This window comes from Salvelinus fontinalis, chromosome 4 (assembly GCF_029448725.1).
Source record: "Salvelinus fontinalis isolate EN_2023a chromosome 4, ASM2944872v1, whole genome shotgun sequence".
Taxonomy (NCBI): Eukaryota; Metazoa; Chordata; class Actinopteri; order Salmoniformes; family Salmonidae; genus Salvelinus; species Salvelinus fontinalis.
This window is the reverse complement of record NC_074668.1, coordinates 64543839-64558809: the sequence shown is the minus strand read 5'-3', so window position 1 is coordinate 64558809 and position 14971 is coordinate 64543839. Positions and strand designations below refer to the sequence as shown.

Genomic DNA, 14971 nt, shown 5'->3' with positions numbered 1-14971 from the left:
TGTGTAAACTCACAGCAGGGTATCTCTTTCTCCACTTGTTGTGTAAACTCACACCAGGGTATCTCTTTCTCCACTTGTTGTGTAAACTCACACCAGGGTATCTCTTTCTCCACTTGTTGTGTAAACTCACACCAGGGTATCTCTTTCTCCACTTGTTGTGTAAACTCACACCAGGGTATCTCTTTCTCCATCTCTCTCGCTCAGTCTGTCTGCGTGCGTGTGGTTTGCCCTCTGTGACAATTTTAGATGACTTTACTAAAATGTCACGTGTCAGGGTGGCTGAGCAAAATGATGATTGTAGAGAAGAACTTGATGACAGTTGGAAAGAGAAGGAGGTTAAAAGTACAATTTTTAACAGCATTTAGCTCCAATTGCAATTACATAACCATATAATCTATGGAGTAGAAATGAACAAGAGTGACCTTTTAACCTCGCCTAGCCTGTCCAAATGTGACTGTTTGTTCAATTTCCTGTATTATATTTGGTTGTCGTTGGCAAGGTTGACAACAACAGCTAAAACATTAGCAATATCCTTGCAACTAATGTTTTGTGGATTATGATAAGGTAAGAAATTAGTACGATGTCATTTGAGGCATTTCTTAGCAATGTTCTTCAAAAAACATGAAGAAATCGACATTTTAAATCTTAGGTTCAGGTTAATTATTGTGTTTAGGTTATCTCTTAGGTTTAGGTTATCTCTTAGGTTTAGGTTATCTCTTAGGTTTAGGTTAACTCTTGGGTTTGAGTTAATTCTTGAACTGAATCAGTTGTATAACTGGTGTATTCCGTCCTTTCCAAGAAGATTGTAGCAAATTCTCCTTAATCTCTGTTGTCCTTATTCTATGTTGTCCCTCTCTGGAGGCCCACTTGTATTAACATTACAGCTGAATGCTTTGTTGTTAGCTATCTGTCTGACCGACGTTGGGCTGAGAAACTCTGGACGACTATGCTGGTGTGTGTCAGCATTGAAATGAGACATGCATATGCAGCATCATCATTAGTGGGAGTCACAGAGGTGAAGGGGGAATGTATCTTTGTGTGTGTGTCAGTTTGCTGGTCAGTGAAATGTGAGTATGTCTGTGTCTGAGTGTAACCCACACTGAAGATGGCAGTGTGGTTTAAGTGTGGACGAACCGCTCGATAGCAAACAGGAAAAGGAAACTAAAGTAAGAGTAGAGGTGTGTGTGTGTGTGTGTGTGTGTGTGTGTGTGTGTCTAGACCTGATTGCTAAGCTGTACAACTCTCTCCTTTTTTAGATTCTCATCTGACACACAGCAGGGTTCCTCTCTCTCTCTTTCTCACTTTCTGTCCCTCTGATTCTTTCTTTCTCCCCCTCTCTCCTTCTCTTCTATCATGCCCTCTCTGTTTTATCCCCCCCTCTCTCTCCCTCTTTCTTCAGTTTAATCTGTGCCTGTGAGAACCACCGCTGTACCTAGGCATCAGGAGAAAAGTCCTCCTTAATTGAAAAAAGGAATTAAACCAGTCATTAGTCAGTTGTTTGTATATCTCCTTAGACAGTAGGTGATGCTTGATGTTGTTCAGTCAGCGAGAAGAGAATCGACATGCTGCTGAAGAAGTTAAGTGTTAGCGACATGTGTGTGAAGTCTATTGGAGAGTGTGTGTACATGCGTGTGTGTGAAGACTATTGGAGAGTGTGTGTACGTGTGTGTGTGTGTGAAGTCTATTGGAGAGTGTGTGTACATGTGTGTGTGTGAAGTTTATTGGAGAGTGTGTGTACGTGCGTGTGTGTGAAGTCTATTGGAGAGTGTGTGTACGTGCGTGTGTGTGAAGACTATTGGAGAGTGTGTGTACGTGCGTGTGTGTGAAGACTATTGGAGAGTGTGTGTACATGTGTGTGTGTGAAGTCTATTGGAGAGTGTGTGTACGTGCGTGTGTGTGAAGACTATTGGAGAGTGTGTGTACGTGTGTGTGTGTGTGAAGTCTATTGGAGAGTGTGTGTACGTGCGTGTGTGTGAAGTCTATTGGAGAGTGTGTGTACATGCGTGTGTGTGAAGACTATTGGAGAGTGTGTACATGCATGTGTGTGAAGTCTATTGGAGAGTGTGTGTACATGCATGTGTGTGAAATATTGGAGAGTGTGTGTACATGCATGTGTGTGTACATGCGTGTGTGTGAAGACTATTGGAGAGTGTGTGTACATGCATGTGTGTGTACATGCGTGTGTGTGAAGACTATTGGAGAGTGTGTGTACATGCGTGTGTGTGTACATGCGTGTGTGTGTACATGCGTGTGTGTAAAGACTATTGGAGAGTGTGTGTACATGCATGTGTGTGAAGACTATTGGAGAGTGTGTGTACATGCGTGTGTGTGTGTACATGCGTGTGTGTAAAGACTATTGGAGAGTGTGTGTACATGCGTGTGTGTGTGTACATGCGTGTGTGTGTGTACATGCGTGTGTGTGAAGACTATTGGAGAGTGTGTGTACATGCGTGTGTGTGTGTGTGTGTGTGTGTGAAGACTATTGTAGAGTGTGTGTACATGCGTGTGTGTGAAGACTATTGGAGAGTGTGTGTACATGCGTGTGTGTGTGTGTGTGTGTGTGTGTGTGTGTGTCAGAGACCAACAGTTATCAGAGGGGACTTTATGTTGTCTGCAGAATTCTGAAAGAATCTCTGGACTCTGAACTCTATACCAGTGTTTCCCAAACTTTTCCTGGACTACCCCCTAGCCTCCTAGCCCCCTAGCCTCCTAGCCCCCTAGGCCCCTAGCCTCCTAACCCCTGTTATAGAAATTGTTACACAGAGACACTCAAAGTCAATCTTAAATGAATCTGGAGAGATCACAGTCAAACTTAGATGCGTAAAGTACCTGTCTGAAGTGAGCTCTCACTGGGCAGTCCCTTTTGTTGTCTTATATGCTGCAGACAAGTCATATTTGCATGATTTAGCTTATTTATAATTAATGAATCATTAATGTTTGCTTCATTCATGTGACGACCAATACTGGCTCATGCATGTGACAGACCAGTACCTCACGAGGCTTCTTCTCTAAGCTGAGGCCTTGAAACTGAGATATAATTTCTCTAAACAAGGTTCTGGGCATACTGCCAAACTGCAGATACTGATAGTGAGAATTCGTTCAGCCAGTCACTTGATTGAACACAGAAATTGGTTATTAGAAAAGCACAAAACAAAAATGTCCACCTTAGCCTTCCTGCCTCCTAACCCCCTAGCCTCCCTGCCTCCCTGCCTCCTAACCCCCTAGCCTCTTAACCCCCTAACTCCCTAGCCTCCTAACCCCTAACCTTCTAGCCTCCTAACCCCCTAGCCTCCCAACACTCTAGCCTCCTAACCCCCTAACCCCCTAGCCTCCCAACACTCTAGCCTCCTAGACCCCTAGCCTCCCAACACTCTAGCCTCCTAGACCCCTAGCCTCCCAACACTCTAGCCTCCTAACCCCATAGCCTCCCAACACTCTAGCCTCCCAACACTCTAGCCTCCTAACCCACTAGCCTCCCAACACTCTAGCCTCCTAACCCCCTAGCCTCCCAACACTCTAGCCTCCTAACCCCCTAGCCTCCTACCCCCCTAGCCTCCCAACACTCTAGCCTCCTAACCCACTAGCCTCCGAACACTCTAGCCTCCCAACCCTCTAGCCTCCTAACCCCCTAGCCTCCCAACACTCTAGCCTCTTAACCCCCTAGCCTCCCAACACTAGCCTCCTAGACCCTCTAGCCTCCCAACACTCTAGCCTCCTAGACCCCTAGCCTCCCAACACTCTAGCCTCCTAGACCCCTAGCCTCCCAACACTCTAGCCTTCTAACCCCCTAGCCTCCCAACACTCTAGCCTCCTAACCCCCTAGCCTCCCAACACTCTAGCCTCCTAACCCCCTAGGCTCCCAACACTCTAGCCTCCTAGACCCCTAGCCTCCCAACACTCTAGCCTCCTAACCCCCTAACCCCCTAACCTTCTAGCCTCCTAGACCCCTAGCCTCCCAACACTCTAGCCTCCTAGACCCCTAGCCTCCCAACACTCTAGCCTCCTAACCCCCTAGCCTCCCAACACTCTAGCCTCCTAGACCCCTAGCCTCCCAACACTCTAGCCTCCTAGACCCCTAGCCTCCCAACACTCTAGCCTCCTAGACCCCTAGCCTCCCAACACTGTAGCCTCCTAGACCCCTAGCCTCCCAACACTCTAGCCTCCTAACCCTCTAGCCTCCCAACACTCTAGCCTCCTGACCCCCTAGCCTCCCAACACTCTAGCCTCCTAGACCCCTAGCCTCCCAACACTCTAGCCCCTTAACCCCTAGCCTCCCAACACTCTAGCCTCCTAACCCCCTAGCCTCCCAACACTCTAGCCTCCTAACCCCCTAGCCTCCCAACACTCTATCCTCCTAGACCCCCTAGCCTCCCAACACTCTAGCCTCCTAACCCTCTAGCCTCCCAACACTCTAGCCTCCTAACCCCCTAGCCTCCCAAAACTCTAGCCTCCTAACCCCCTAGCCTCCCAACACTCTAGCCTCCTAGACCCCTAGCCTCCCAACACTCTAGCCTCCTAACCCCCTAACCCCCTAACCTTCTAGCCTCCTAGACTCATAGCCTCCCAACACTCTAGCCTCCTAGACCCCTAGCCTCCCAACACTCTAGCCTCCTAGACCCCTAGCCTCCCAACACTCTAGCCTCCTAACCCCCTAGCCTCCCAACACTCTAGCCTCCTAACCCCCTAGCCTCCCAACACTCTAGCCTCCTAGACCCCTAGCCTCCCAACACTCTAGCCTCCTAGACCCCTAGCCTCCCAACACTCTAGCCTCCTAGACCCCTAGCCTCCCAACACTCTAGCCTCCTAGACCCCTAGCCTCCCAACACTCTAGCCTCCTAACCCTCTAGCCTCCCAACACTCTAGCCTCCTAACCCCCTAGCCTCCCAACACTCTAGCCTCCTAGACCCCTATCCTCCCAACACTCTAGCCTCCTAGACCCCTAGCCTCCCAACACTCTAGCCTCCTAACCCCTAGCCTCCCAAAACTCTAGCCTCCTAACCCCCTAGCCGCCCAACACTCTAGCCTCCTAGACCCCTAGCCTCCCAACACTCTAGCCTCCTAACCCCCTAGCCTCCCAACACTCTAGCCTCCTAGACCCCTAGCCTCCCAACACTCTAGCCTCCTAACCCCCTAACCCCCTAACCTTCTAGCCTCCTAGACCCATAGCCTCCCAACACTCTAGCCTCCTAACCCCCTAACCCCCTAACCTTCTAGCCTCCTAGACTCATAGCCTCCCAACACTCTAGCCTCCTAGACCCCTAGCCTCCCAACACTCTAGCCTCCTAGACCCCTAGCCTCCCAACACTCTAGCCTCCTAACCCCCTAGCCTCCCAACACTCTAGCCTCCTAACCCCCTAGCCTCCCAACACTCTAGCCTCCTAACCCCCTAGCCTCCCAACACTCTAGCCTCCTAGACCCCTAGCCTCCCAACACTCTAGCCTCCTAGACCCCTAGCCTCCCAACACTCTAGCCTCCTAGACCCCTAGCCTCCCAACACTCTAGCCTCCTAGACCCCTAGCCTCCCAACACTCTAGCCTCCTAACCCTCTAGCCTCCCAACACTCTAGCCTCCTAACCCCCTAGCCTCCCAACACTCTAGCCTCCTAGACCCCTATCCTCCCAACACTCTAGCCTCCTAGACCCCTAGCCTCCCAACACTCTAGCCTCCTAACCCCTAGCCTCCCAAAACTCTAGCCTCCTAACCCCCTAGCCGCCCAACACTCTAGCCTCCTAGACCCCTAGCCTCCCAACACTCTAGCCTCCTAACCCCCTAGCCTCCCAACACTCTAGCCTCCTAGACCCCTAGCCTCCCAACACTCTAGCCTCCTAACCCCCTAACCCCCTAACCTTCTAGCCTCCTAGACCCATAGCCTCCCAACACTCTAGCATCCTAGACCCCTAGCCTCCCAACACTCTAGCCTCCTAGACCCCTAGCCTCCCAACACTCTAGCCTCCTAGACCCCTAGCCTCCCAACACTCTAGCCTCCTAGACCCCTAGCCTCCCAACACTCTAGCATCCTAACCCCCTAGCCTCCCAACACTCTAGCCTCCTAACCCTCTAGCCTCCCAACACTCTAGCCTCCTAGACCCCTAGCCTCCCAACACTCTAGCCTCCCAACACTCTAGCCTCCTAACCCTCTAGCCTCCCAACACTCTAGCCTCCTAACCCCCTAGCCTCCCAACCCTCTAGCCTCCTAACCCCCTAACCCCCTAACCTTCTAGCCTCCTAGACTCATAGCCTCCCAACACTCTAGCCTCCTAGACCCCTAGCCTCCCAACACTCTAGCCTCCTAGACCCCTAGCCTCCCAACACTCTAGCCTCCTAGACCCCTAGCCTCCCAACACTCTAGCCTCCTAACCCTCTAGCCTCCCAACACTCTAGCCTCCTAGACCCCTAGCCTCCCAACACTCTAGCCTCCCAACACTCTAGCCTCCTAACCCTCTAGCCTCCCAACACTCTAGCCTCCTAACCCCCTAGCCTCTTAACCCCCTAACTCCCTAGCCTCCTAACCCCCTAACCCCCTAGCCTCCCAACACTCTAGCCTCCTAGACCCCTAGCCTCCCAACACTCTAGCCTCCTAACCCCCTAGCCTCCCAACACTCTAGCCTCCTAGACCCCTAGCCTCCCAACACTCTAGCCTCCTAGACCCCTAGCCTCCCAACACTCTAGCCTCCTAGACCCCTAGCCTCCCAACACTGTAGCCTCCTAGACCCCTAGCCTCCCAACACTCTAGCCTCCTAACCCTCTAGCCTCCCAACACTCTAGCCTCCTGACCCCCTAGCCTCCCAACACTCTAGCCTCCTAGACCCCTAGCCTCCCAACACTCTAGCCCCTTAACCCCTAGCCTCCCAACACTCTAGCCTCCTAACCCCCTAGCCTCCCAACACTCTAGCCTCCTAACCCCCTAGCCTCCCAACACTCTATCCTCCTAGACCCCCTAGCCTCCCAACACTCTAGCCTCCTAACCCTCTAGCCTCCCAACACTCTAGCCTCCTAACCCCCTAGCCTCCCAAAACTCTAGCCTCCTAACCCCCTAGCCTCCCAACACTCTAGCCTCCTAGACCCCTAGCCTCCCAACACTCTAGCCTCCTAACCCCCTAACCCCCTAACCTTCTAGCCTCCTAGACTCATAGCCTCCCAACACTCTAGCCTCCTAGACCCCTAGCCTCCCAACACTCTAGCCTCCTAGACCCCTAGCCTCCCAACACTCTAGCCTCCTAACCCCCTAGCCTCCCAACACTCTAGCCTCCTAACCCCCTAGCCTCCCAACACTCTAGCCTCCTAACCCCCTAGCCTCCCAACACTCTAGCCTCCTAGACCCCTAGCCTCCCAACACTCTAGCCTCCTAGACCCCTAGCCTCCCAACACTCTAGCCTCCTAGACCCCTAGCCTCCCAACACTCTAGCCTCCTAGACCCCTAGCCTCCCAACACTCTAGCCTCCTAACCCTCTAGCCTCCCAACACTCTAGCCTCCTAACCCCCTAGCCTCCCAACACTCTAGCCTCCTAGACCCCTATCCTCCCAACACTCTAGCCTCCTAGACCCCTAGCCTCCCAACACTCTAGCCTCCTAACCCCTAGCCTCCCAAAACTCTAGCCTCCTAACCCCCTAGCCGCCCAACACTCTAGCCTCCTAGACCCCTAGCCTCCCAACACTCTAGCCTCCTAACCCCCTAGCCTCCCAACACTCTAGCCTCCTAGACCCCTAGCCTCCCAACACTCTAGCCTCCTAGACCCCTAGCCTCCCAACACTCTAGCCTTCTAACCCCCTAGCCTCCCAACACTCTAGCCTCCTAACCCCCTAGCCTCCCAACACTCTAGCCTCCTAACCCCCTAGGCTCCCAACACTCTAGCCTCCTAGACCCCTAGCCTCCCAACACTCTAGCCTCCTAACCCCCTAACCCCCTAACCTTCTAGCCTCCTAGACCCCTAGCCTCCCAACACTCTAGCCTCCTAGACCCCTAGCCTCCCAACACTCTAGCCTCCTAACCCCCTAGCCTCCCAACACTCTAGCCTCCTAGACCCCTAGCCTCCCAACACTCTAGCCTCCTAGACCCCTAGCCTCCCAACACTCTAGCCTCCTAGACCCCTAGCCTCCCAACACTGTAGCCTCCTAGACCCCTAGCCTCCCAACACTCTAGCCTCCTAACCCTCTAGCCTCCCAACACTCTAGCCTCCTGACCCCCTAGCCTCCCAACAATCTAGCCTCCTAGACCCCTAGCCTCCCAACACTCTAGCCCCTTAACCCCTAGCCTCCCAACACTCTAGCCTCCTAACCCCCTAGCCTCCCAACACTCTAGCCTCCTAACCCCCTAGCCTCCCAACACTCTATCCTCCTAGACCCCCTAGCCTCCCAACACTCTAGCCTCCTAACCCCCTAGCCTCCCAAAACTCTAGCCTCCTAACCCCCTAGCCTCCCAAAACTCTAGCCTCCTAACCCCCTAGCCTCCCAACACTCTAGCCTCCTAGACCCCTAGCCTCCCAACACTCTAGCCTCCTAACCCCCTAACCCCCTAACCTTCTAGCCTCCTAGACTCATAGCCTCCCAACACTCTAGCCTCCTAGACCCCTAGCCTCCCAACACTCTAGCCTCCTAGACCCCTAGCCTCCCAACACTCTAGCCTCCTAACCCCCTAGCCTCCCAACACTCTAGCCTCCTAACCCCCTAGCCTCCCAACACTCTAGCCTCCTAACCCCCTAGCCTCCCAACACTCTAGCCTCCTAGACCCCTAGCCTCCCAACACTCTAGCCTCCTAGACCCCTAGCCTCCCAACACTCTAGCCTCCTAGACCCCTAGCCTCCCAACACTCTAGCCTCCTAGACCCCTAGCCTCCCAACACTCTAGCCTCCTAACCCTCTAGCCTCCCAACACTCTAGCCTCCTAACCCCCTAGCCTCCCAACACTCTAGCCTCCTAGACCCCTATCCTCCCAACACTCTAGCCTCCTAGACCCCTAGCCTCCCAACACTCTAGCCTCCTAACCCCTAGCCTCCCAAAACTCTAGCCTCCTAACCCCCTAACCGCCCAACACTCTAGCCTCCTAGACCCCTAGCCTCCCAACACTCTAGCCTCCTAACCCCCTAGCCTCCCAACACTCTAGCCTCCTAGACCCCTAGCCTCCCAACACTCTAGCCTCCTAACCCCCTAACCCCCTAACCTTCTAGCCTCCTAGACCCATAGCCTCCCAACACTCTAGCCTCCTAACCCCCTAACCCCCTAACCTTCTAGCCTCCTAGACTCATAGCCTCCCAACACTCTAGCCTCCTAGACCCCTAGCCTCCCAACACTCTAGCCTCCTAGACCCCTAGCCTCCCAACACTCTAGCCTCCTAACCCCCTAGCCTCCCAACACTCTAGCCTCCTAACCCCCTAGCCTCCCAACACTCTAGCCTCCTAACCCCCTAGCCTCCCAACACTCTAGCCTCCTAGACCCCTAGCCTCCCAACACTCTAGCCTCCTAGACCCCTAGCCTCCCAACACTCTAGCCTCCTAGACCCCTAGCCTCCCAACACTCTAGCCTCCTAGACCCCTAGCCTCCCAACACTCTAGCCTCCTAACCCTCTAGCCTCCCAACACTCTAGCCTCCTAACCCCCTAGCCTCCCAACACTCTAGCCTCCTAGACCCCTATCCTCCCAACACTCTAGCCTCCTAGACCCCTAGCCTCCCAACACTCTAGCCTCCTAACCCCTAGCCTCCCAAAACTCTAGCCTCCTAACCCCCTAGCCGCCCAACACTCTAGCCTCCTAGACCCCTAGCCTCCCAACACTCTAGCCTCCTAACCCCCTAGCCTCCCAACACTCTAGCCTCCTAGACCCCTAGCCTCCCAACACTCTAGCCTCCTAACCCCCTAACCCCCTAACCTTCTAGCCTCCTAGACCCATAGCCTCCCAACACTCTAGCATCCTAGACCCCTAGCCTCCCAACACTCTAGCCTCCTAGACCCCTAGCCTCCCAACACTCTAGCCTCCTAGACCCCTAGCCTCCCAACACTCTAGCCTCCTAGACCCCTAGCCTCCCAACACTCTAGCCTCCTAACCCCTAGCCTCCCAACACTCTAGCCTCCTAACCCCCTAGCCTCCCAACACTCTAGCCTCCTAACCCCCTAGCCTCCCAACACTCTAGCCTCCTAACCCCCTAGCCTCCCAACACTCTAGCCTCCTAACCCCTAGCCTCCCAACACTCTAGCCTCCTAACCCCCTAGCCTCCCAACACTCTAGCCTCCTAACCCCTTAGCCCCCCAACACTCTAGCCTCCTAACCCCCTAACCCCCTAACCCCCTAACCTTCTAGCCTCCTAGACCCATAGCCTCCCAACACTCTAGCCTCCTAGACCCCTAGCCTCCCAACACTCTAGCCTCCCAACACTCTAGCCTCCTAACCCCCTAGCCTCCCAACACTCTAGCATCCTAACCCCCTAGCCTCCCAACACTCTAGCCTCCTAACCCTCTAGCCTCCCAACACTCTAGCCTCCTAGACCCCTAGCCTCCCAACACTCTAGCCTCCCAACACTCTAGCCTCCTAACCCTCTAGCCTCCCAACACTCTAGCCTCCTAACCCTCTAGCCTCCCAACCCTCTAGCCTCCTAACCCTCTAGCCTCCCAACACTCTAGCCTCCTAACCCTCTAGCCTCCCAACACTCTAGCCTCCTAGACCCCTAGCCTCCCATCACTCTAGCCTCCCAACACTCTAGCCTCCTAACCCTTTAGCCTCCCAACACTCTAGCCTCCTAGACCCCTAGCCTCTTAACCCCCTAACCCCCTAGCCTCCCAACACTCTAGCCTCCTAGACCCCTAGCCTCCCAACACTCTAGCCTCCTAACCCCTAGCCTCCCAACACTCTAGCCTCCTAACCCTCTAGCCTCCCAACACTCTAGCCTCCTAACCCCCATAGCCTCTTAACCCCCTAACCCCCTAGCCTCCCAACACTCTAGCCTCCTAGACCCCTAGCCTCCCAACACTCTAGCCTCCTAACCCCTAGCCTCCCAACACTCTAGCCTCCTAACCCCCTAGCCTCCCAACACTCTAGCCTCCTAACCCCCTAGCCTCCCAACACTCTAGCCTCCTAGACCCCTAGCCTAACAACACTCTAGCCTCTTAACCCCCTAGCCTCCCAACACTCTAGCCTCCTAGACCCCTAGCCTCCCAACACTCTAGCCTCCTAACCCCTAGCCTCCCAACACTCTAGCCTCCTAACCCCCTAGCCTCCCAACACTCTAGCCTCCAAGACCCCTAGCCTCCCAACACTCTAGCCTCCTAGACCCCTAGCCTCCCAACACTCTAGCCTCTTAACCCCCTAGCCTCCCAACACTCTAGCCTCCTAACCCCCTAGCCTCCCAACACTCTAGCCTCCTAACCCCCTAGCCTCCCAACACTCTAGCCTCCCAACCCCTAGCCTCCCAACACTCTAGCCTCCTAGACCCCTAGCCTCCCAACACTCTAGCCTCCTAACCCCCTAGCCTCCCAACACTCTAGCCTCCTAGACCCCTAGCCTCCCAACACTCTAGCCTCCTAGACCCCTAGCCTCCCAACACTCTAGCCTCCTAACCCCATACCCTCCCAACACTCTAGCCTCCTAACCCCTAGCCTCCCAACACTCTAGCCTCCTAGACCCCTAGCCTCCCAACACTCTAGCCTCCTAACCCCCTAACCTCCCAACACTCTAGCCTCCTAGACCCCTAGCCTCCCAACACTCTAGCCTCCTAACCCCCTAGCCTCCCAACACTCTAGCCTCCTAACCCCCTAGCCTCCCAACCCTCTAGCCTCCTAGACCCCTAGCCTCCCAACACTCTAGCCTCCTAACCCCCTAACCTTCTAGCCTCCTAGACCCCTAATCTCCCAACACTCTAGCCTCCTAGACCCCTAGCCTCCCAACACTCTAGCCTCCTAGACCCCTAGCCTCCCAACACTCTAGCCTCCTAACCCCCTAGCCTCCCAACACTCCAGCCTCCTAACCCCCTAGCCTCCCAACACTCTAGCCTCCCAACACTCTAGCCTCCCAACACTCTAGCCTCCCAACACTCTAGCCTCCTAACCCCCTAGCCTCCCAACACTCTAGCCTCCTAGACCCCTAGCCTCCCAACACTCTAGCCTCCTAACCCCCTAGCCTCCCAACACTCTAGCCTCCTAACCCACTAGCCTCCCAACACTCTAGCCTCCTAACCCTCTAGCCTCCCAACACTCTAGCCTCCTAACCCCATAGCCTCCCTAAACTCTAGCCTCCCAACACTCTAGCCTCCTAACCCACTAGCCTCCCAACACTCTAGCCTCCTAACCCCCTAGCCTCCCAACACTCTAGCCTCCTAACCCCCTAGCCTCCTACCCCCCTAGCCTCCCAACACTCTAGCCTCCTAACCCACTAGCCTCCGAACACTCTAGCCTCCCAACCCTCTAGCCTCCTAACCCCCTAGCCTCCCAACACTCTAGCCTCTTAACCCCCTAGCCTCCCAACACTCTAGCCTCCTAGACCCTCTAGCCTCCCAACCTTCTAGCCTCCTAGACCCCTAGCCTCCCAACACTCTAGCCTCCTAGACCCCTAGCCTCCCAACACTCTAGCCTCCTAACCCCCTAGCCTCCCAACACTCCAGCCTCCTAACCCCCTAGCCTCCCAACACTCTAGCCTCCCAACACTCTAGCCTCCCAACACTCTAGCCTCCTAACCCCCTAGCCTCCCAACACTCTAGCCTTCTAACTCCCTAGCCTCCCAACACTCTAGCCTCCTAGACCCCTAGCCTCCCAACACTCTAGCCTCCTAACCCCCTACCCTCCCAACACTCTAGCCTCCTAACCCCTAGCCTCCCAACACTCTAGCCTCCTAGACCCCTAGCCTCCCAACACTCTAGCCTCCTAACCCCCTAGCCTCCCAACACTCTAGCCTCCTAGACCCCTAGCCTCCCAACACTCTAGCCTCCTAACCCCCTAGCCTCCCAACACTCTAGCCTCCTAACCCCCTAACCTTCTAGCCTCCTAGACCCCTAGCCTCCCAACACTCTAGCCTCCTAGACCCCTAGCCTCCCAACACTCTAGCCTCCTAGAACCCTAGCCTCCCAACACTCTAGCCTCCTAACCCCCTAGCCTCCCAACACTCCAGCCTCCTAACCCCCTAGCCTCCCAACACTCTAGTCTCCCAACACTCTAGCCTCCCAACACTCTAGCCTCCCAACACTCTAGCCTCCTAACCCCCTAGCCTCCCAACACTCTAGCCTCCTAGACCCCTAGCCTCCCAACACTCTAGCCTCCTAACCCCCTAGCCTCCCAACACTCTAGCCTCCTAACCCACTAGCCTCCCAACACTCTAGCCTCCTAACCCTCTAGCCTCCCAACACTCTAGCCTCCTAACCCCATAGCCTCCCAACACTCTAGCCTCCCAACACTCTAGCCTCCTAACCCACTAGCCTCCCAACACTCTAGCCTCCTAACCCCCTAGCCTCCCAACACTCTAGCCTCCTAACCCCCTAGCCTCCTACCCCCCTAGCCTCCCAACACTCTAGCCTCCTAACCCACTAGCCTCCGAACACTCTAGCCTCCCAACCCTCTAGCCTCCTAACCCCCTAGCCTCCCAACACTCTAGCCTCTTAACCCCCTAGCCTCCCAACACTCTAGCCTCCTAGACCCTCTAGCCTCCCAACACTCTAGCCTCCTAGAGCCCTAGCCTCCCAACACTCTAGCCTCCTAGACCCCTAGCCTCCCAACACTCCAGCCTTCTAACCCCCTAGCCTCCCAACACTCTAGCCTCCTAACCCCCTAGCCTCCCAACACTCTAGCCTCCTAACCCCCTAGGCTCCCAACACTCTAGCCTCCTAGACCCCTAGCCTCCCAACACTCTAGCCTCCTAACCCCCTAACCCCCTAACCTTCTAGCCTCCTAGACCCCTAGCCTCCCAACACTCTAGCCTCCTAGACCCCTAGCCTCCCAACACTCTAGCCTCCTAACCCCCTAGCCTCCCAACACTCTAGCCTCCTAGACCCCTAGCCTCCCAACACTCTATCCTCCTAGACCCCTAGCCTCCCAACACTCTAGCCTCCTAGACCCCTAGCCTCCCAACACTGTAGCCTCCTAGACCCCTAGCCTCCCAACACTCTAGCCTCCTAACCCTCTAGCCTCCCAACACTCTAGCCTCCTGACCCCCTAGCCTCCCAACACTCTAGCCTCCTAGACCCCTAGCCTCCCAACACTCTAGCCCCTTAACCCCTAGCCTCCCAACACTCTAGCCTCCTAACCCCCTAGCCTCCCAACACTCTAGCCTCCTAACCCCCTAGCCTCCCAACACTCTATCCTCCTAGACCCCCTAGTCTCCCAACACTCTAGCCTCCTAACCCTCTAGCCTCCCAACACTCTAGCCTCCTAACCCCCTAGCCTCCCAAAACTCTAGCCTCCTAACCCTCTAGCCTCCCAACACTCTAGCCTCCTAGACCCCTAGCCTCCCAACACTCTAGCCTCCTAAACCCCTAACCCCCTAACCTTCTAGCCTCCTAGACTCATAGCCTCCCAACACTCTAGCCTCCTAGACCCCTAGCCTCCCAACACTCTAGCCTCCTAGACCCCTAGCCTCCCAACACTCTAGCCTCCTAGACCCCTAGCCTCCCAACACTCTAGCCTCCTAACCCTCTAGCCTCCCAACACTCTAGCCTCCTAGACCCCTAGCCTCCCAACACTCTAGCCTCCCAACACTCTAGCCTCCTAACCCTCTAGCCTCCCAACACTCTAGCCTCCTAACCCCCTAGCCTCTTAACCCCCTAACTCCCTAGCCTCCTAACCCCCTAACCCCCTAGCCTCCCAACACTCTAGCCTCCTAGACCCCTAGCCTCCCAACACTCTAGCCTCCTAACCCCTAGCCTCCCAACACTCTAGCCTCCTAACCCCCTAGCCTCCCAACACTCTAGCCTCCTAACCCCCTAGCCTCCCAACACTCTAGCCTCCTAACCCCCTAGCCTCCCAACACTCTAGCCTCCTAGACCCCTAGCCTCCCAACACTCTA

General features: G+C 55.1%; 1 protein-coding gene across 7 annotated transcripts in view; it reads left to right on the top strand.

Annotated features, from left to right (window-relative positions):
• LOC129854176 (cell migration-inducing and hyaluronan-binding protein-like) overlaps positions 1-14971 on the top strand; it is a 167894-nt gene that overhangs the window by 61636 nt on the left and 91287 nt on the right. The gene's annotated exons all lie outside the window — the stretch shown is intronic.